Raw genomic sequence first — 22731 nt, forward strand, 5'->3', positions numbered from 1 at the left:
AAACTATTTTGAGACAACGTTCCAATGAAGGCCTTTATAGGTGGACCCCAAACTCTTTTACCCAAACCCAGTAATTTTTTAAAAAAAGTATTCAAGTGCAGGTAGTCCTCGACTTCCGACCACCTTTGAGCCCGTTTCTGTTGCTAAGCAAGACATGTATTGAGTTTTATCCCATGTTGCCATCATTCCTGCCACCGTTCTTAAGTGAATCACTGCAGCTGTTTTAAGCTAGTAAACACGGTCGTTCAGTGAACCTGGCTTCCCCATTGAATTTGCTTGTCAGGTGGTTTGCCAAAGGGGATCCCGAGACCTTGGGACACAGCAACTGTCACAAATATGAATCTGAAGCGCCTGAATGTTGATCACGTGACCATCAGGATGCTGCAATAATAGTCGTAAGTGTGGAAAATGGTCATACGTATTTTTTCCCCTCAGGGATGTTGTAACTTCGAATGGGCATTAAGTGAACTGTTGTAAGTTGAGGACTGTCTATAGTCCCACTGCAGAGAGTAAGCAAAATGACCTTGATGAAATTTGTACATTAACTAGGCCAGGTCTGTCCAAGCTTGGCCACTTTAAGCCTTGTGGACTTCAACTCCCAGAATTCCTCAGCCAGCTTTGCTGGCTAAGGAATTCTGGGAGTTGAAGTCCACAAGGCTTAAAGTGGCCAAGCTTGGACAGCCCTGAACAATAGGAGTGGAAGTGTTTTCTAGGTCCAGAACCGTTGGTGGGATTCAAGTAATTTAACAACCGGTTCTCTGCCCTAATGATTTCTTCCAACAACCAGTTTGCCCAACTGCTCAGAAAGTTAACAACCGGTTCTCCCGAAGTGGTGCGAACTGGCTGAATCCCACCACTGTCCAGAGCCAAGATCTAACATTCACAAGAAGCTCATGAAGAAACCTGGTTTGCTAACGAAGTCTACCAAGAATAAGGAGGCACTTGCAAGACTCTCTTATTATAGCCCATTTCAATGAAAAGCAATTTTCGCTTTCTGGCGGAGCTGATTTCCTGGTTAGGTTGACCCAGTACACCCACACAGCTCAGTAAAGCTCTACGCTGGATTTCAAGACCATCGCCGTTCCAAAGCTGTTCCAGATTACCGAGGACAGAAGTCTAAAACATCTGGATGGTAAGTATAGTGTAAGTTGTTCCATTCCGTACCCTTGCAAGCTCTTTGATCACAAAAACTCCGGTTCCTCTGCATGAGAGAACTTTTGTTACGGACCATATGAGTGGAACTGCATCCAAGGCCATAATGGTACTCTTGCAGATGCCTGACTGACTCCCCCTATATTTCTTTAGAAAGAGGGAGGGAGGGAGGGAGGGAGGGAGAAAGGGAGAGGAAAAAAAGGGGGCTTTAGGCCCCCGAGTCTTGTCTGGCAATAAAGCAGCTGTCTGCAGCCCAGCTTCCTTCCCCTTGGAGAATACAACAGCAATATTTACCGTGCTGCAGACTTAGCTGGCTGCAGCCCAATGTGCTCTGGATTCAGGGAGCGGATTCAGTTCTGGGCAGGACAGACACCAAAAGCTTTTTGGGTGCAGCAACACCACACCGCTGTGCTACAGTTTGGGGATTCAAGAGACAAGGGGGAAAGTGTGGGGGGAAGAGAGAGGCTTCTCTGCGAAGCAGAAAGCCAGGCTGGGAAAAACAACACAATGCCCACCCAGGAGAAGGAAAGTTGGAACTGAGAAGGGGGAAGAGGAAGGGGGGGAGTGGGAATGGGGAGGAGGGAAAGGAGCTTTGGGGGGGGGATTTCATGCCAAATATTTTTCAACCTTCTCTCCGAATGCTCGCTCGAGTGGAAAATTTTCCAAGCGGCTCTGCAACCCAGCCAGGGCCTGCTGGAGCCCCTGGGCAAAAGCGCTGTGGGATGCCAATGCATCTGTAATTCTCCCATGTTTTGTTCCCGCGGCTAAAGGATGGGCCTCCCCCCCGCGCGCCCTGGCTTCTCCACTTCGGAGACCCTGCTGCCCAATGGGGGCAGGAAAGGCCGAGGCTTGGTCCGGGCGAATGTTCGGGAAGTCACCTGCGGCTGCCTTTAAGGGCTGTTGGCCAAAGCAACGGGCAGGGAGAGGGACGGGAAGGGGTAGACGAATGGGGGGTGCCTGCTGTTGCTGCGGCTCGTTCCACCCTCTGCTCCACGGGAAGCCATGAGCAGGAAGATTGATGTCCAGCCACAAATCAAGGGAGGGAAAGGCTGGGTTTTCTCCCCGCACTCCCCATGACAGGCAGGCAGAACGAGCCAGGCTTTCAAATGGGGGACAAGGGCTTGGTGTTTACTGGAGCTTTCCAAGGGTTTGCTCAGTGCCCTTTCCTGCTCTGCCCCTTGCTGCATTTGAGGGAAAAGGTGTGTGTGAAAGAAGCAGGGAGCAGGAGGCTGGACAGGAGCCAGGGAGTCTTAAAGCAAAGATTGGCCCCTATTGAAAGAAGGAAAGAAGCAAGGAAAGAAGGAAGGAAAGAAGGAAGGAAAGAAGCAAAATCAGGTTTCCAGCCCTGAAGCAAATATCTAGGCAGGGAGGGGAGGGGAGGGGAGGGGAGGAGAAGGGATGGATAGGGGAACAGAAGGAAGGGAAAAATGGAGAAAAAAAGGAAGGGGAAAGGGAAGGATGGGGGGAAAGGGGAAAAGAAGGAAGGGAAAATGGAGAAGGAAAGGAGAGGGGAAGGGGAAGGATAGGAGAACAGAAGGAAGGGGGAAATGGAGAAAAAAAAGGAAGGGGAAAGGGAAGGGGGAAGGAAGGGAAGACTAGGGGAAAAGAAGGAAGGGAAAAATGGAGAAAGAAAGGAAGGGGAAAGGAAAGGAAGGAAGGAAAGGGAAAAGAAGGAAGGGAAAATGGAGAAAGAAAGGAAGGAAGGGAAGGAAGGGAAGGAAGGAAGATTAGGGAAAAGAAGGAAGGAAATGGAGAAGGAAAGGAGAGGGAAGGAAGGATAGGAGAACAGAAGGAAGGGAAAATGGAGAAAAAGGAAGGAAAGGGAAGGATGGGGGAAAGGGAAAAGAAGAAAGGGAAAATGGAGAAAGAAAGGAAGGAAGGGAAGGAAGGGAAGGAAGGGAAGATTAGGGAAAAGAAGGAAGGAAAATGGAGAAGGAAAGGAGAGGGAAGGAAGGATAGGAGAACAGAAGGAAGGGGAAAATGGAGAAAAAAAGGAAGGGGAAGGGAAGGATAGGGGGAAGGAAGGGAAGGAAAGGGGAAAAGAAGGAAGGGAAAGGAAGGGAAAATCTAGAAGGAAAGGGAGGGAGGGAAGGAAGGATAGTGGAAAAGAAGGAAGGGAAAATAGAGAAAGAAAGGAAGGGAAAAAGGGAAGGATGGGGGAAGGAAAGGGGAAAAAAGGAAGGGAAATGGAGAAGGGAAGGGAAGGGAGAAGTAAAGAAAGGGAAAAAGGAAGGAAGGGAGAGAGAAAAAGGGAAGGGAAGATGAGAACCAAGGGATGAAGGCCAGAATGTCAGCTGAGGCAAAAGGCTAGCAGATGCTCTGAGCTCAGGTTACAGCAAGGAGGCGAGGGAAGAGTGTGGGAAAGGAGTTTGGTTTCTGCAGCCCCCAGCATGAAAGACGGGGGCCGCTGAAAAAGGACCCGCCCCTGCTAGCTATGGAACAATGCAGAGGACGGCAATTTGATGCCCCCGCAGAGCTCTGGACACAGCAAGGCCAGTGGCCAGGGAGTGGTGGAATCTGTGGCCCAAGCCATTTGGAGAGGATCCAGTTGCCTGTCGTGGTAAATGAAAGGCCTGCTCTGGTGCAAAAGGCTGGGGGACCAAGGAGCACAACTCCTTCTCAGTACTTTCTTCTTAAGAGGAGGCGGAGGGGGTAAAAGGAGTCGGAGGGCTGCCTTGCCTTCGTCTATGGGGCCAAAACAAGAGGAGAATCTGGCAGCGCTTTCTCCAACTAATGAATTTGTTAAAAAGCCTTCATTTTTCAAGCAACTCACAAAAAGCTTATCCTCTTTAATAGGATTTGTTAGTCAGAAAAGAGGGGCTACCCATTTCTCCCCCCCCCCCAATTCAAATGAGTCTGATTCAGTGGTGAAATCCAATTTTTTTTACTACCGGTAAAAACTACCTGCTTGGTGGGTGTGGTGTGGCTTGGAGGGTGTGGCAGGGGAAGGATACTGCAAAATCTCCATTCCCTCCCCACTCCTGGGGGAAGGATATTGCAAAATCTCCATTCCCTCCCCAATCCTGGGGGAAGAATACTGTAAAATCTCCATTCCCTCCCCACTCCTGGGGGAAGGATATTGCAAAATCTCCATTCCCACTCTATTCTGGGACCAGCCAGAGGTGGTATTTGCCGGTTCTCCGAACGACTCAAAATTTCCACTACTGGTTCTCCAGAACCGGTCAGAACCTGCTGGATTTCACCCCTGATCTGATTCTCAGACAAGTCCCTGCAATTTTCTTGGCAAGGTTTTTCAGACTTGGCTTTTGCCATTGCCTCTTTCCTAGGGCTGAGAGAAAAGTGACTGGTCCAAGATCACCCAGCTGGCTTCGTGCCGAGACTGGACTAGAACTCACAGTCTCCCAGTGTTTGGCCTGATGCCTTCACCACACAACAAACTGTCTCTTCTTAGCAGATTTTTGCTGACACCAGGCTACGAGTTCTTCCCCGGGCAGACCTCAAATAATGGTTCTTTTTAATGGCTGGTGGGGTCCTTCTGAAGCCCTCAGCCCTCGCAGACAACGAGGTTTGTATGACAAGAATGTTGCTTATTACGAAAACATTTTTTCCTAATCAAAAGTGAAAACATCAGGGAGATAGATCTCTGCTTCTCGCTTTAGTTGCTGTTTTGTATGGAGGACTTTCAGTCATACTAACTCCCACTTGTAGACATTGTTGTAGGAGAGCCCCCTTAAGTCATGGATACGGAAAAATCAGGAAAGAGGCCCGGAGCACTTTTTCCAACTTAAACAAGAAAATACTAAAAACAGAATCTCCCAATAGAATAAAATCTATTAGTTGGACAGACCCCTGTTTATTATTTTTTTTCTAACCTCTACTTGATGCCTGAAATGATATGGTTTAGAGCAGGAGACTCCAACCTTGGCAACTTGAAGACTGGTGGACTTCAACTGGAAGTTGAAGTCCACAAGTCTTAAAGTTGCCAAGATTGGAGATCCCTGGTTTAGAGAAGGTGACAGTTTTTAACAGAAATGGGTTTCAAATACAATTTGGATCTCCTAACAGCAAACAGGAGTTAAAATAGATCCTTTATATGTGGTTAAAATGTATTAATTGTATGATGTGTTTTGAAAGACTTTGAAAGATATTTCTTATCAGAGAACTAGATCTGGTCAAAGCTAAAGATGTTCCTCCAGCTATCCAAGCCATCCAAATAGCTGACTGTTAAGATAAAACGACGCTTTTCATAAGAACAGGGGCCTCCAAACTTGGGTAACTTTAAGACTTGGGGACTTCAACTCCCAGAACTCCCCAGCCAGCCAGGACTTAAGAGAGTTGAGGTCCACAAGTCTTAAAAGTTGCCACGTTTCGAGAGACCGTGGCTAAATATGTGAAGTTATTTTGGGCCTTCCATCTCTGCTGCCATTTCAGTTTCCACTTGCTTCTTGAATCCGTAAAGGGAAGCAAAGCACAGGGGTTAAAGATGGTGGCAGATGGGTGGCACTGGCCTCAGTCACAGAACTGTAGGTTTTTAGTTCTTTACTTCAGAGTTAGAATGATTCAACTGGTCAACTATTGGCTGCCAGCTGGGAACCCCCACTTCTTTACCAACTTTTGACTTTTTGGTTTTGAGACGCTGGAAAGGAAGTGAACCTCCAAGCTGCCAATCAAAATCCCTCCCTCCCTCCCTCCCTCTCTCTCTCTCTCCCTCCCTCTTTCTCGCTCCCTCCCTCTCTTTCTCTCTCTCTCTCCCTCTCTCTCTCCCTCTCTTTCTCTTCCACCCCTCATGAATTGATGAATAATAATAAACTTTACATTGAAAAGAATATGTACCTAAAACTTATTTTTGCTTATGCAAAGATGACACTATATATTTTTTTCAAGACAGTGCCACCTTGATGAAATGGACCAGATTTCCCATCATTCCACTCTGCAAAGAAGGAAAGGGAGAGTGGAAACAGAGAAATACCTGGCTATACTTTATTAATCCGCCCTCCCACTTTTTATTTTCTTTAGGAACAAGAAGCTTGGGAAGAGGACAGAAAGGTGTGCCCAACTTCCAAATAAAAACATTAAACCCAATAAATTGTTCTCTAAACAGCGATGCGTTCACTGTACCTGCGTAGGCAAGCAGGAGAAAGGAAAAAGATACCCTGGGTGGTGTTTTAACGTATTTTTTTAATAAGACAAAAATGAACGCTTCCAGAGTTTTACTGCAGGAGTGGTATAGCAGAAAAGGAAGAGAAAGAAGATTCACAGAACTTGTATCGGCACAAAAGAGACCTACAAGTTTTTCTTGCCTAACTTCCCCTGCACCTCGCACAAAATACAGCAACCGAAGAGTATAACACACCTGCTGCAACCACATTCTAACAGCAGAGCTACAATCATCTTCCCCTGCACCGTTCGCAGCTGTGTGTTGGTATGGGGGAAGGGGGGGGGAGGGAAGCCTTTTCTCCCCCCTGTAAATCCAAACTGTCACTCTGAAATTCTATCACCGATTTTCACATCTTCTGTCAAGATGGCTGCTTCTGAAGTAGAGCTGTGTGCAACAAATGAGACAGAAGCGTGTGGGGTGGTTTTTTTTTTTGCAAACTATAGAAAGAGTCAAGAGATGGCAAATCCAATTACAGCTTCCTGGAATCTATACATTTTGCCCAGTTCGTAACGCTTCATAATGGTTGGTGCGTTAGATTTACCCAAAAACACAAGGAGAATTATAGTACACACACCTTTCATTCTATCTTGCCTCCCAAAAAAACGAAAGTGCAATTAAACAGAGATGGGGGGGGGGGCTCTGTTGCTCAGCACACCGGTAGGTGTATATAATCCCACGGAAATTATAAACTCAATCCAGACTTTCCATTAGACAAAGCGATGATGCTTTAGTGAAGAAAAAGCAGCTCTGCCCTTATCATCAGTGGCCACAGCAACATTGAACTATATATTGGCCGAGTGTAATTTCCCTGGGCCATCTGATAATGCTGATGGGCATTCCCCCTCCCGCTCTCGACCCCAGACTGTGGTGGAAACGCTGGTTTTCGGTCATGAACCAGCCACGGGGGGGATACAGCGCAGGGTGTGGAGGGGGGAGAGACAAGCTGTATGTCAGGGACAGAGCATCGCTTCAAGGGAAAACCTCCAAGGTCAGCCTCCAATACCTCTGCAGCAATTCCAACCGATTCTCACGCTTGCACATTCCTCCTCCTGCCTATCTGATATCCTGAAAAGGGCAAGCAAGCAAAATGGGCGAAAGATTAGGCTGAGTTATATGGACCACGATGCTGATCCCACGGTTGCTTCTCGGCTTCCCTTGGCACAGGAAGGCAAACGTGGACGGAGGGGCTTTCCACAATTATAGATTTGTGTTTTGTTTTGTTTTTTGTTTACATTTATATCCCGCCCTTCTCTGAAGACTCAGGGCGGCTTACAGTGTGTAAGGCAATAGTCTCATTCTATTTGTATATTTACAAAGTCAACTTACTGCCCCCCCAACAATCTGGGTCCCCATTTTATCTACCTTATAAAGGATGGAAGGCTGAGTCAACCTTGGGCCTGGTGGGACTTGAACGTGCCGTAATTTTTATTTTATTTTATTTTATTTGCATTTATATCCCGCCCTTCTCCGAAGACTCAGGTGGCTTAAACTATGTCAAGCAATAATCTTCATCCATTTGTATATTATATACAAAGTCAACTTATTGCCCCCAACAATCTGGGTCCTCATTTTACCTACCTTATAAAGGATGGAAGGCTGAGTCAACCTTAGGCCTGGTGGGACTAGAACCTGCAGTAATTGCAGGCAGCTGTGTTTTAATAACAGGCTTCTTACAGCCTGAGCCACACCGCGGCCCTGTTATCTTTTCTTTTCTTTATTCAAGACGGCTTTCAGGGGGGTCCGGTTGTCTCATCAAAAGACAAAACACAGTGATGGGGGATGCAGGGACGAAAGCAGCGGGTCTTTATCCCAGCCCTCCGCCCTCCATTTATGACCACAAAATCCTTTACGACCAAAGAATGGACAAGAGGAGAGCCAACAAACAAAGGCATCCAGATTTCTTCGGGAAGAAAAGTGGCATTCAAAGAAAATTAGCAATGACAAAGGTCCGTGAACTGCCAAGTTTAAAAAAGCCAAACAAACAATGTTGTAATTTACCGTTAGTAATTCCTTCTACATGTAGTCCTTGACTTACGACCACAATTGAGCCCCAAATGAGACATTCGTTAAATGAGCTTTGTCCCATTTTACTTTTCTTGCCGCAAGTGTTAAGTGAATCACTGCAGTTGTTTTAAGTCGGTAACACGCTTGTTAAGTGAATCTGCCTTCGTCGTTGCTGCTTGAAAGGTCGCAAAAGGTGATCATGTGACACACACACACCCCCAGGACAGGGGTCGCCAACCTTGGCAACTTTAAGCCTGGAGGACTTCAACTCCCAGAATACCCCAGCCAGCAAAGCTGGCTGGGGAATTCTGGGAGTTGAAGTCCACCAGGCTTAAAGTTGCCAAGGTTGGGGATCCCTGCCCCAGGACATGGCAATTTTCATAAATATGGAGCAATTGCCAAATGTCTGAATTCTGATCACGTGGTCATGGGAAGGCTGCAACAGTCGTAAGTGTGAAAAACGGACTTTTTCAATGCCGTTGTAACTCCCAACGCCGTGATGCACATGTGCCAGAAGTGGCATGCAGAGCCATCTCTCCGGGCACATGAGACGTTGCCCGTTGCCCTTCCGAATTCCGGCGCACCAATCAGCTGGTCTTCACACCAGGGGTGAAACGTAAAATTTGTTACTACCAGTTCTGGTGGTGGTGTGTGTAATGTGACTGGATGGGCGTGGCCAACTTTTTTTTTTAACTTTTAAAAGCGTTTTTTCTACAACCTCTTCGGCAGAAGATGTTGCAAAAAATGCTTTTAAAAGGCTCTGACAATTCCAGCTGAGTTGCCTGATTGTCAGGGGCTTTTCTTTTAAAAGCATTTTTTTTTTTTGCCTTTAAAAGAAAAAAAAGCCTCTGACCATCAGGCAACTCAGCTGGGATCATCAGAGGAGCCTTTTAAAAGATTTTTTTTACAACCTCTTCTGCCGAAGAGGTTGTAGAAAAAAATGCTTTTAAAAGGCTCTGACGATCCCAACTGAGCCACGCAATCATCAGAGGCTTTTTTTTTTTACACTATTAAAAGCATTTTTTCGGCCGAAGAAAAAAATGCTTTTAAAAGTAAAAAAAAAAAGCCTCTGATGATCGCACGACTCAGCTGGGCCTGGAGAGGGCAGGGATTTTTGCTACTGGTTCTCCGAGCCACCCGCCGCCATTGCTACCGGATTGGGAGATCAGGTCCGAACCGGGAGCATTTCACCCCTGCTTCATACGTGTGGGAGCACCGGAAACCGGAAGAGCAGCCGCCTGGCGCATGCGTGCACCGGGCAGCTGCTCTTCCAGTTTCCAGTGCACACATGTGGACCAGCCACCTTGTCTTCCGCTTTCTGGCGCACATGCATGCACAAAGACCAGGTGGCTGGTGCGCATGCGTGTGCAGGAAACCAGAAGAGCAGCCACCTGGTGCACACATGCGGCTGATTTTCCGGTTTCCGGCACACACGTACCCATTTCGGCACTTTGTGCCGAAAAGGTTCTCCAACACTGTCCTAACCATTACTAAACAAATACTTGTAAGTCGAGGACTACCTGTACGTCGGCATAGAAAGAAACAGAGATAATGAAGAAATGTGACAGCCCATAAAAAAGCAAAAGGCCGTAAATATACTCTCCACCCTGGGAAACAACCTTGTTCTACTGAAGATAAGCCCAAGTCCATTTCCTTGCAATGAGTCTGTATTAACAACCGACTCAAAATGAAACTCTGCCTCGATTCTGGGATGGTACAAGAGAGGACAAAGGAAAACTTGGCTTTCAAGTTTCTGTTATTATGCCCGACAACAATAGAGTTGCAATCATTCTTGCTGGGCCCGTTTCTTGAACTGGCCCACCTCAGAAGAAAGGAAGGTTAAGAGTGATCAAAAAACGAGGCAGCTCTTTAGGAATTCTATTTTGGTCGGTGGGATTTGATGTTTCATCATTACGAAGACTTGAAGGGAGACCGGAGACAGAAAGAAAGGAGGGGTTGGCAGGTAACCCTCTCCTTCAAGACTCTGTAACGGTATTGTGAGCGTTTTCAAACTTTCCCCTCGTTCTATGGGTGAGGAGGAGGAGATGTCAGGGAGTGACACACCTGTGCAGAAGATGGAAAACTCTTAATATGGCTGCTTCCAGTTTGATGGGGCCTTAGCAGGCATTCATGACTGGTGCTTTGTTTTTCCCTGGAGTTACGACAGACAGGAGTCAGCCAGGTTGGATTTTTTTTTAAATTTTTATTTGCATTTATATCCCGCCCTTCTCCGAAGACTCAGGGTGGCTTACACTGTGTTAAGCAATAGTCTTCATCCATTTGTATATTATATACAAAGTCAACTTTTATTGCCCCCCAACAATCTGGGTCCTCATTTTACCTACCTTATAAAGGATGGAAGGCTGAGTCAGCCTTGGGCCTGGTGGGACTTGAACTTGCAGTAATTGCAAGCAGCTGTGTTAATAACAGCAGTCTGAGCCACCAGAGGCCCGGATGAACAGGCCAGTCAATTTGTACAACCGAAATGCATCCAATCTTCTGGAACCGCACAATCCTATCTTGGGCGGGGAGTTGGACTTATAAGAGCCCTTCCAACTCAGTCAATCTGTTAATCATCATCTTCGTTTAACGACCCCCATAATAATCCCTTGCAGGGTGACGGCGTCTGGGCAACCGAATGGAACTAGCGGAGCGTTTACTGGCCAGATGCCCTTCCTGTCGCCAATGCAGAGTTTTGTTCGGCAGATCTATTCTCATTGTGGCCAGAGAGAGAAATATCTGCCTCTACCTAGGATCGAACTCACAACCTCCCGATTGTGAGGCGAGAGCTCCATTTCTAAGCCACCGCACCACTCCTACTTTGTCAATCTAATGTATTAATCAAATAGCCAGACCGCTACCAGAAGCTCATCTAGGCCACTACCTGAAGGTGTTTTCTTTAACCCCACCCTCGGAGGAAGCACAAAAGTTGCTAGCTTCATTGGCTCTGTCCTCGCAGCCTATTTAAAGTATCCAGAATCAAGATGACAAGTCAGGATGATATGACTGCAGTTTTTAATGGGTATGGTACATAAAATATAGCCATAGCTTTGGTCACACCATTGCAGCCATCATTCGGATCTTTTTGACCACATCCTGCGAACGCCTCTGAACCAGGGGTGAAATCCAGCAGGTTCTGACAGGTTCGGGAGAACCGGTAGCAGAAATTTCGAGCAGTTTCGGGAGAACCAGTAGCAGAAATTTTGAATAGTTTGGAGAACCGGCAAATACCACCTCTGGCTGGCCCCCGAGTGGGGTGGGAATGGAGATTTTTGCAATACTCTTCCCCCAGGAGTGGGGAGGGAATGGGGATTTTGCAGGATGCTTCCCCTACCACACGCACCAAGCCACACCACGCCCACCAAGCCCTGCCCACAGAACCGGTAGTAAAAAAAATATTGGATTTCACCACTGCTCTGAACCCACTTTGATTCTGCGGTGGGGTTTGTCCTCATGGGTTTTAACATGGTACAAGTGGAGGGCAGCAATGGGTGCCTGCATTTTCTCTCCCACTCGCACGCCATCTGCTCCCGCTAGGTGGGAAATACAACCACTCATTGGGGTTGGGAGATAGGATCCTGGGAACGAGAAATCTGCGTGGTTCTTCCTTCCCCGGAAGCTATCCTAGCAGGGATGAGAGAGGAAGAATCACAAAGAAAGCTAAAAAAAAACCAAAAAACCCCATGTGCCGCCTTTCAGCTTGCTGAAGCAACACGTCACCAGAACTAAGATGCACTATGATGATTGACTGATACTCGGGCCGGTTCTGAATACGCATCTAGTGTTATTTGGGAAGAGGGACAAGGTCCATCATCCACCCACTCACCCGTTAAGGTTGAAAGGTAGGTGGAATGGTGGAGAGGTATGTGATGAGGAGGCCAAGAGCGCAGGGAGAACACTAACCAAGTTCCTCGTTTCCTTCCCTTCCATACACACCCACACACACACCTAGGCATTTTTGCTATTGACAAATCACCACCGAGAGTGACAGCGAAAATTGCTACAAGGTCCTTACATGCAGCATTGCAGACCGATCTCTGCTGTTTTGCTGGCTGTTGTTGTGCCTGCCCCTTCCTTTCAACCCAGTGGCTGCCTCTGCGGAGGCCCGAAGCCTTGTCATGTTGGGTACAGAGCGAAACAGGAGGGAGAGTTGGAGATAAGAGACAACGAGGCGAAATGGTGGCATCCCTTTGCTCCACCAAGGGGACACAAGCAGCGGTGGGATTGGAAAATTTTAGCAACAGATTCTCTGACCAGTTGCTGGGTGGGCATGGCCGTGGGGGCGTGGCCTACTTGGCCTCCCGCAAAACGGTCACCCCCAGGCTCTGGAGGCCCTCCGGAGGCCAGAAACAGGCCCATTTTCAGAATTCCGGTACTTTCGGTAGGCCCATTTTTCGCCCTCCCCAGGCTCCAGAGGCTTTCCTCAAGCCTCTGGGAGGGCAAAAACAGCCTCCTCTGGGCTCCGGAGACCCTCCGGAGGCTGGAAACGGGCCCATTTCTGGACTACCAGAACTTCTGGGGGACCATTTTTTCCCCCCTCTCAGAACCTCCACGTGGGCGCTGCATTTACCTCGCATCTAAAATAAGCTGCCTGGAGACTCCTGGAAGGGGTGGGCGGGGCAGGGCCAGCCAGTCCTTGCAACTAGCGGTTCGGCAAACCAGATGTAAAATTAGCATCCGGTTCGCCTGAACCGGTCCAAACTGGCTGAATCCCACCCCTGGACACAAATAGAGAGGAGACCACCTAATCATGATGGGCAACACATGCTTGCCAGTACCAGATTATCCTTCATGTGGAAACTGACCATCTCCGCAGACCGAGAGGGCGGTTTGGTTTTTAAACAGTCTTGGTATGCAGCTCTTGCCCGCGCACACGTTTTGGAAGAGGGTTTAACAGGTTCATAGGAGGCCTGTCCAGGTGCTGGAGTTGGATGTTATGTGAATCCAGCAGCAAAAATGAAAATTGCCATGGAGGACAGACAGTGTCCAGGGCCTAGAGGTGAGGAACATGGAAACCGCAGCAAAAGTGACCAATAGGAGTTGACCGTATGATGGACACAGAAAGATTTGTGTTGACAGAAGGTGAAAAGCACCGCTTGAGCCATGGATCAAATACATTCAGGTTGTCCTCGACTTACGATGGATCATTTAGTGAGCATTCAAAGTTATGACAGACTCTCCCCACAGCATGGTTGCAAAGTTCAGGTCACTTGCATTTCAGGTGCTCAACAAGTACATTTATGGCCATTTATGGTCACCTGACTATGGTTTATGACATTTGCGGAAAACCAAAATTTACTTCTGGTTTTTTGGCAAAAATACCCCATAGCAAACAATGAATTCAGGTTGCGACTACTGCAAAAAAAAAAAAAAAAGTGTTGTGTCTGTGCCCCCCCGAGCCGGGGCCCCTGCCAGAAAGTGACTTGGAAAGTGAGGGGGAAGGGCCATCAGGACTTACCTCGGGAGCACCGGCTTCCCTGGCTCAGCTCCAGGAGCCAGAGGCAGGTCAGGTGGAGGAGATAACGAGGCCCCCTGACTCTTTCCCCCCCAGGCCACGCCTCCAGACCCAGCTGATGGCAATCAGGCCTGGCTGGACCCCAGGCAGGAGAGGCGGGAACAACAGAAGCAGGGGTGGGGCAGGCCTAGGAAGTGCGAGTCATGGAGCCACACCCCACAGGATATAAAACCAGCGAGGGTGGCTATGCCTCTTCGTAGCAGGCAAATCAACTGCTTAACTAGAGCTGAAGTACTGTTTGTTCCTGGGTGACTCATCGGCATCAAGGGAGACAACAGAATCACTTGGCAGACGCTCGCTAGTTTGCTGCCAGAGCTGATAGTGCCGGCTAATTAAGTCATCGCTCGGACTGAGGCGAGGGTGACAGAACAAAAAATTATAAAATTGAGTCAGTCACATGATGATGCACTTTATGGCCATGTTAATTGGCAGTCATAACTGTCACGACAGTCATAAGTGGAGGACTACCTGCATGAAGTTCAGCTACAAGTCGGGGACAATCGTGAGGAGAATCATGAGGACATCATGGAACGGTGACGGAAGTCGATGGAAGAGCCATAATTCGGGTTCTTGAACCCAAAGACATCAACCGCTCCGCACACAACAGAGCAAAATAGAAGTTAAAACAAACTGAGCTTGAAGTATGTTGCCCCAATACAGCCGCTAAGCTTTTAAGTAACCTGGTTGAGTGCCCTGTGCATTAACAGGAAAACTTTTCAGCTTAAGTGTAACTTCTACACTGGAAATAAAACATCTTATTTTTTACCCGTAGTTGCATACTTCGGGGAAAAGCAGAGGTGGGTTTCAGCAGGTTCTGACTAGTTCTGGAGAACTGGTAGCGGAAATTTTGAGTAGTTCGGAGAACCGGTAGTAAAAATTCTGACTGGACCCGCCCCCATCTATTCTCTGCCTGCCGAGTCCCAGATGATCGGGAGGGAATGGGGATTTTGCAGTAACCTTCCCCTGGATTGGGGAGGGAATGGAGATTTTACAGTATCCTTCCCCTGCCACAGCCACCAAACCACGCCCACCGAGCCATGCCACCCCCACCAAGCCACCCCCACAGAACCGGTAGTAAAAAGTTTTGAAACTCCCCACTGGAGGGAAGGTTGTGGGGGAGATATGCATATAAGAAAGCCCAACCAAAGAACCCCTAAGACCACTCCCGTCATCACTGACAGGCAAGCCACTAGAATATAAAGCTAGCCCTGATGATGTTACCTAGTTGGGTAATGAAACATCTGCAAGGAAACTACCGAGTTCAGAGATCACCTTATTTCAACCCTGAGCTACAAATATTCTCCTTTATTGGAACCATGACAAAAAAAAAGAGAGGCCACTTTGAGTAGTTCCCCCTAACAAAGCTCTCTTCAAAGGGGTGCATACTAAGCTATCTCTTTGCGCTTCCCCCCCCCCCCTTAAAAAACATGCCTTAAAAACATTGGCTTTTCCAGCTGCTTTTAATTGAGAATGGCTGCTGCCGCCTCACGTTTTGAACGGCTGTCCCTTTTATGCACATTGCTAGCGTTTTCCTTTACGAGACGGCAGCTATTCATGTTTTATCTCTGACAAGAAAAGGCATTTGATAAAACAATTCAAAAACACCCCGAGAAGAGCCTTTAGCGTTCAAAGATGACATCAAATACATATTAATAAAAGAGCAGCCTCCGCCTTCCCCCCGCAGCGAGGTGGGCTGCTTTAGGCTGCCTCCTAATAGGGCCGTCCACAGGGGGCATCAAATTAGCAAAATTAGGAGTGACCAATCTTTTCTCCAGGCAGGGTTGCAATGCTGGCAGGGCAGTGGTGAGTTTCAACTTTTTTTACTACCAGTTCTGTGGGCGTGGCTTGGTAGGCGTGGCGTGGCGTGGCTTGGTGGGCGTGGCAGGAGAAGGTTACTGCAAAATCCCCATTTCCTCCCGATCAGCTGGGACTCCAGGGGCAGAGAATAGATGGGGGGCGGGGCCAGTCAGAATTTTTGCTACCGGTTCTCCAGAACCGGTCAGAACCTGCTGAAACCCACCTCTGTGGCAGGGGCATTCTGGGAATTGAAGTCCGCACATCTTAAAATGGCATTCTGGGAATTGAAGTCCGCACATCTAAAAATGGCTACCATCAGAGACAGCGCTCTTTAAGAATTCCGAAGAAGAGACCTCCCCAGAAAAGCCCTACTTTTGGACCGTGTATTGGGCACCAAGGTTGGGGACCATGAAGCGTCAAACTCAATTTCATTGAGGGCTGCATCAGGGTTGTGTCTGACCTCAGGGGAGGGGGAGTGGCCAGGGTGGGGGTGATTAGCTCAACGTCACCCGTGTCAGGGGCAGCTCTGGTGACCCAAGCACTCTGCCAACCAAAGCCCTCGCGATCTCCATTTTCATTGGCAGAAGCACTGCAGGCCGGTCCTTTGCTGTTTTCAGGGCAGCCCCATGGGCCAGATCTAAGCACCCTGCGGGCCGGATGCGGCCCCCGGGCCTTGCGTTTGACACCCCTGGTCTAGACAGTCATTTATCTGAAATGGTAAAGGTCTGTGATGGGGAACCTATGGCACGCATGCCACAGGTGGCACATGGAGCCATATCTGTGGGCACGCAAGTATTTCCCTAGCTCAGCTCCAGCGCGCATGCGCATGGCGGCCAGCTGACTTTTGAGCCTTCTGGGCCCACTGGAAGTTGGGAAACGGACCATTTCTGGTCGTTGTCCCCCTCCCCAGGCTCCTAGAAAGCCTCTGGAGCCTGGGGAGGGCAAAAAACGTGCCTACCGGGCCATCAACATGCAAAAAGCAGGGGGAGCGCGGGGGGTTGCATACGCATGTGCGAGAGGGCAGGGTGCATTGAATAGTGGGTATGGGCACACATGCGTGCGACCCCCTGTGTTCCCCCCGCATTTGGCACACGATGGCAAAAAAGTTAGCCATCACTGGTACAGGTTCTTCTGCTTGAGCAGGGGGCTGGACTATAAGACCTCCAAGGTCCCTTCCAATTCATTCTATTCTATTCTATTCTATTCTATTCTATTCTATTCTATTCTATTCTATTCTATTCTATTCTAACGTCATCAGTGCACCATCTAGCACTGCACAGCACTGACGACGTTACCTAGTTTGGTAATGAGACAACGGCAACGAAAAACAACCAAGCTCAGGAGAGCACCAAGGACCCTTCGCTTCCGCCTGACGATGCTGCTCAGCCACAAGGCAACATGCTTGGTTGGCTCAACTCCACCCACCCTGCCCTTCTTTTCCACCAGGTTGTAGAGAAGGTCTTGCCCAACCACATGATTTCAGAAGGACCTTCTCCTCCAGCATAGGAAATGATGCTCAGGAGACACGGCAGGAAGGAGAAAGAGGCAGAGAAGGCAATGAGGAAGGTTGGGGCAGGAAACACGCCATCTCAAGTGCCTTGCAGAGGGCGGGGGGATGGGTGGGTGTTGCACATTCCGACTGAGCCATCCTGGCCAACTCTTACCCAGGATCCAGTTTCCACAGCAACCAGGAGGGCCAAAGGCCAGCGAAGGGGTGCCCAGCCCCTCCAGTCAGAATCCCAATTGTTAAGTCTCTGAAACAAACAGCTAAAATGGACAGGAAGGGGGTGGGGTGGGAAGGGGGAGGGAAAGCTGAAAAACAGCTCAGTGTGGCATTGTCAGCGAGATGTCACTAATTGTCTGTAGGGAGAGCACACTCTCAATTAACCCTTCAGGCGCTGCTGGCAAGGAAGAGCGCCAGGCGCCCACTCTCCTCCGCCTGGCAATTCGAATCGCACGCCTCCCCCCCTCCTCCCGTTCAGGGGTTCATTAAACAGCTTGCAACTCAGGAAAGGTAATTGGATGTGTGTGGGGGGTGGGGGGGGAAGAGCTGCTGAATTATAGACGAGGCAGTGTCTCGGGTCATACGTGCATGTGTGAGAGAGCACGTATGCCCATGTGCACGCATGTACAGCATAGAGTTAAGGAAATGGATAGCTTCCCCTTCTGCTCAGCAAGCTGTTACCTACCAAGAATTAAAAGACCAGCCAAGAGAAATTTATTTTGACCCAAATGGCAATCTTGTTGTCCTTTCCTCTTTTTTTTTTTTAAAAAAGGAGGGTCAGCAAGAGTGGGCAGAGAGTTGGGTCAAGGAGACACTTTCCAAAGAGAAGAGCTCCAGACATAAAACATCTGGAAGGGCCCAAGATGGAGAAACCGGGACCCCAAACAAAGCTACTGAGCCACTTCATCCTCCATAAGGACTCCACGGACGGCATGTCTGCCTTCCATAACAAAGCAAAGTTTGCAGCTGCGATGGGCAACCGGAGGCCTTTTGGCCTTGTTTCGAAAGACCTCTGCAAGAAATCAGCTCGGTCTTCTGGTAAGAAATATCTGTTTGTTCCCTGCAGGCCATCAGTTAACGAAGTGAGAGGACAAGGTCAGAAAGAGAAGGAGAGGGAAGGGGCTGTCAAGAGAAACAAAAAATGAAGGGGAGAGAGACAAAGAGAGAGAGATGGAGAGAGAGAGAGAGAGAATGTGACTTCACATCTACCTCTAGCAGTTGCCTCAACTGTCTCCTTGTTTCATCCACGCTTTCCGAAGATGGACTCTTGGGAAAAAGTGGCCTTCAAAAGAAGCAGCTTTGCCCAGGACAGATTCACGGTATTTTGATCCCATCTGCAGATCTGTCCAGGATATTGTTAGTACAGCTGCTGCTGCAGAGAATCAGCCTTTCATGGATCAGGTATAAGCCTGCCAGTTAAGTAAACGCATGGCCAGGGGGACCCCGGGGGCTTTTCATGCTCGAGTTCTCAAGGGCAAAGTTTATCTGCTGTCCTCTAGATGCAAACAAACAGAAGCAACGTATACCAAGCCATATCAAGTGGCAGAGATGAAAACGATTGAGCAGTTGGACACCAGATGGCTGAAAGGGGCTGCCATAAAGAAGAGGCGGGGTGGTGGCGGTGGTGTCAACACTATTCTCCAAAGCACCCGAAGGCAGGACAAGTAGCAAATGGATGGAAACTAATCAAGGAGAGAAGCAACCTAGAACTAAGGAGAAATTTCCTGACTGTTAGAACGATTGATCAGTGGAACAACTTGCCTCCAGAAGTTGTAAATGCTCCAACACTGGACGTTTTTAAGAAGAGATTGGACAAAAATTGGGCCGGGTTATTTACGGGACCGCCTACTGCTACCGAATACCTCTCACCGACCCGTGCGCTCTCACAGAGAGGGACTCCTCAGGGTGCCGTCAGCGAGGCAATGTCGTCTGGCGACGCCCAGGGGAAGGGCCTTCTCTGTGGGGGCTCCCACCCTCTGGAACGAACTACCCCCCGGACTTCGTCAGCTTTCGGACCTTCGGACCTTCCGCCGCGGGCTTAAAACATACCTATTTAATTGTGCAGGACTGAGCTAGATTTTAAATTTATGGGTTTTAATTGGGTTTTATTTTTATATTTTAATAACGGGCTTATAGAATAAGTTTTTTAATTGTTTTTATATTGTGTTTATGTGTTTTTTAAGTGCCTGTAAACCGCCCTGAGTCCTTCGGGAGATAGGGCGGTATATAAATATGATTAAATAAATAAATAAATAAACCATTTGTCTGAAATGTAGGGGTGAAATCCAGCAGGTTCTGAAGAACCGGTAGCGGACACGTTGAGTAGTTCGGAGAACCGACAAATACCACCTCTGGCTGGTCCCAGGGGTGGGGAGAGAATGGAGATTTTGCAGTATCCTTCCCCTGCCACTCCCACCAAGCCACTCCCACCAAGCCACACCCACAGAACCGGCAGCCGAACAAAATTGGATTTCACCACTGCTGAAACGGTTATAGGACTAGAAAGCCTCCAAGGTCCCTTCCAACTCTGTTATTCTGAAATTTCTAAGGATGAGGTCACAACCTATTCAAAAATCATCCAGAAAGCTTTCTAAAGATTTGGCAATGACTGCAGGTAGTCCTTGACTTACAACTGATCGCTTAGCAACCGTTTGATGTTACAACTTCCTGCAAAAAGGGAGTTAGGATTCAGTTCTGAAGTTCTGACAAGTGTCCCCCCCATCCATGGTAGCATGACCACATTGTGGGCGCAGGGCAACACGGCTGCATTTAGGGTCGGTTGCAGTGTCCCATGGTGACGTGAATCTGTTTTACTGAAAATTGGAAGTTACGTTAAGTGTTCAGCAAAACTTCGCCACGGTGAACAATGGGTTGACTTAACAACTGTGGCATTTGTTTAATGACTGCCACGTTCATTTTATAACTGCCACATTCGCTGAATGACCACCGCAATAAAGATTATAGAACCAGATCGGTCACATAAGTAAACTCAAAACCTTCTTCTTTCACCAAGCAGGGCTGGCCTAACAATTTTATTGAGGGTTTTTTAGTGGGGGTTTTTAAGGGGTTTGATTCATTTTTAGAATTTTACACACTCATTTTAATTACTCAGCGTATTGAATTAGATTTTTAATTAATACTGTATTTTAAATTTTTTGGTATTTATGTTTTATTGATGCTGTACACCGCCCTGAGTCCTCGGAGAAGGGCGGTATAAAAATGCAATAAATAAATAAATAAATAAAATAAATAAACTGATTTATGATTGTCTTGACATACAACAAATGATTTATGACTGCCGTAACATATAAACCACAATGGGCAGGCTCCATTACAGTCCTATGTCAAGGACTACCTGTACAGGTAGTCCTCGTCTTATGAGCACAATGGAGCCCCAAAATTTTCATTCCTAAGCAAGGCAGTTGTTATGCGAGTTTAGCTCCGTTTTATGACTTCTTTTTGCCATGGATGTTAAGCGAATCACAGCAGTTAAGTGAATTATGCAGTCGTAAAGCAAATCTGGCTTCCCCCGTTGACTTTGCTTATCAGAAGCCGGCGGGGAAGGTTACAAATGGTGATCACATGATCCTGGGATGCTGCAACGGTCATAAATACATGCCAGTTGCCAAGGGCCTTAATTGTGATCACATGACCATGGGGATGCTACAATGGTCACAAATGTGAAAATCAGTGTCTACGGAGCTTCTCAGCCATCCAAGGTCATGGTTGTCCCAAAAGGTGCTTTTTCAAGAGGTAACTGGACATTCTGGTTTTTCTTTGAAGACGTTTCGCTTCTCATCCAAGAAGCTTTGCTCCTCCTTTATGTTTTATGGGAGGAGCCAATCATCTCCAAGCCTTACTTCCGAGTCACCCCTTTTTTCTTAACTGTTCTTGCCTTTTGGCAGCTCTGCGCATGCACTCACTGGGAACAAGCTCACCCTGTTCCTCTGCCTCGCTGACATCAGACTTTGGAGGCTCAGGAGTCAGCACAAAATTCCCAGATTGCCCTGGCTCCATCTCTGCCTCTGACGCAGAGCCCTCGTCCGAGCCTTCCCCAGGCTCCAGGACTGGCCCATATTCCTCCCCAATCTCCTCACTGTCTGACTGTGCTGCCAGCTCTGGAGGCTGCTGGCGGATCACAACACAACCGTCATAAATATGAATCAGTTGCCAAGCATCCATCATAAGTATGAAAAATGGTCACTAAATGAACTATTGTAAGTCAAGGGCTACCTGTATTAAACACATCTTTGCTTTCAATATGAAGGCTTTCTAAGGAATGCAAATTGCATTTTTTTAAAAAAATACAAGTGGCCAGCATTAGAAGAGGAATAATGTCGTCTGGACCATAGTTGGACCATAAGAAAGGCTGAGAGCCAGAGAACTGAGGCCTTTGAACTCTGGTGCTGGAGAAGACTCCTGCAAGTCCCTTGGACTGCAAGGTGAACAAACCAGTCAGTCCTAGAGGAGATCACCCCTGACTGTTCTTTAGAAGGCCAGATCCTGAAGATGAAACTCAAATACTTTGGCCACCTAATGAGAAGGAAGGACTTACTGGAGAAGAACCGAATGCTGGGAAAGATTGAGGGCAAAAGAAGAAGGGGATGACAGAGAATGAGAGGTGGCTGGATGGAGTCACTGAAGCAGTCGGCGTGAGGTTAAATGGACTCCCGAGGATGGTAGACGACAGGAAGGCCTGGAGGAACATTGTCCATGGGGTCGCAATGGATCGGACATGACTTCGCAACTAACAGCAACAGCAATGTAGTTTCAGGACTACAGTGTAAGAGAAAAAGATTAAATTTCCTTTCCTCACCTGCTCTGATAGTTTTAATTACCAGCCCCACACCAAACCCATGCAATATTTTGCATTTTATTATTATATTTTATTATAGGACTTTTTCATTATTTCATTCCTTTGTCTTAAAACATATTTTTACGGCGGTACTCTAGCTGAAAACGCACTCTGTTATTTAACTTTAAATAACCACCGTCACCTACCTCTTGCATTAAAAAAAGAAGTGTAAAATGAAAAATAGTAGGAATCCATCAACCAGGAGGTTGAAAAAAATGTAATGGAGGAATACGCTAGCAAAACTCTTGTTTTCAAGAAAATTGCAAAACGCCATGTCCATGTAGTCAACAGATATCAAGCTCAAATCAAGGGCACGTTGACTTCTCAGTAAAAGGTGCTTTGCAGAAAGTCACTTTTCCAAACATGCAACATTAGCGAGAAGAAAAGTTTGCAGTTATTGGAATCAATGGCTTCCTTCAGAGCTTGCAGGAAGAAATTCCACATTTTTGAGGTGTAACCTCATTCAAAAGTTGGTTGCAGATCTCTTTCCTTCATTTGTTTAAGACAGCTATGCCTTAGTCTCCTATTGTCTGTCTGTCTGTCTATTTATCTACTTACGTAGCTGCCTGGGAGCTGCCTGCTTGCCTGCCAGTCAGTCAGTCAGTCAACCTGTCTGTCTACCTATCTGTTTCTCTATAGATGCCATACACTAAATAAATAAATGCCTTTTGGTAAAAACACACAAAAAGTGAGCATTAAACCGGTGACCCCATTTGTAACCTGTAGGAATAGTGCAAGTACTAAATCTAGTTAACTTTGATAGTATGCATCATTAATCTGCAACA

General features: G+C 47.6%; 1 protein-coding gene and 1 long non-coding RNA gene across 7 annotated transcripts in view; one reads left to right on the plus strand and one right to left on the minus strand.

The window, feature by feature from the left end:
* Nucleotides 1–22731, minus strand: part of AHDC1 (AT-hook DNA binding motif containing 1) — a 314317-nt gene that overhangs the window by 113675 nt on the left and 177911 nt on the right. The window lies entirely within an intron of this gene.
* On the plus strand, nucleotides 711–6724 carry LOC131204788 (uncharacterized). The gene is made up of 3 exons (XR_009156639.1): nucleotides 711–1132; nucleotides 4440–4678; nucleotides 6130–6724. It is a non-coding gene; the product is annotated as an uncharacterized LOC131204788 (long non-coding RNA).

This window comes from Ahaetulla prasina, chromosome 10, assembly GCF_028640845.1.
Source record: "Ahaetulla prasina isolate Xishuangbanna chromosome 10, ASM2864084v1, whole genome shotgun sequence".
Taxonomy (NCBI): Eukaryota; Metazoa; Chordata; class Lepidosauria; order Squamata; family Colubridae; genus Ahaetulla; species Ahaetulla prasina.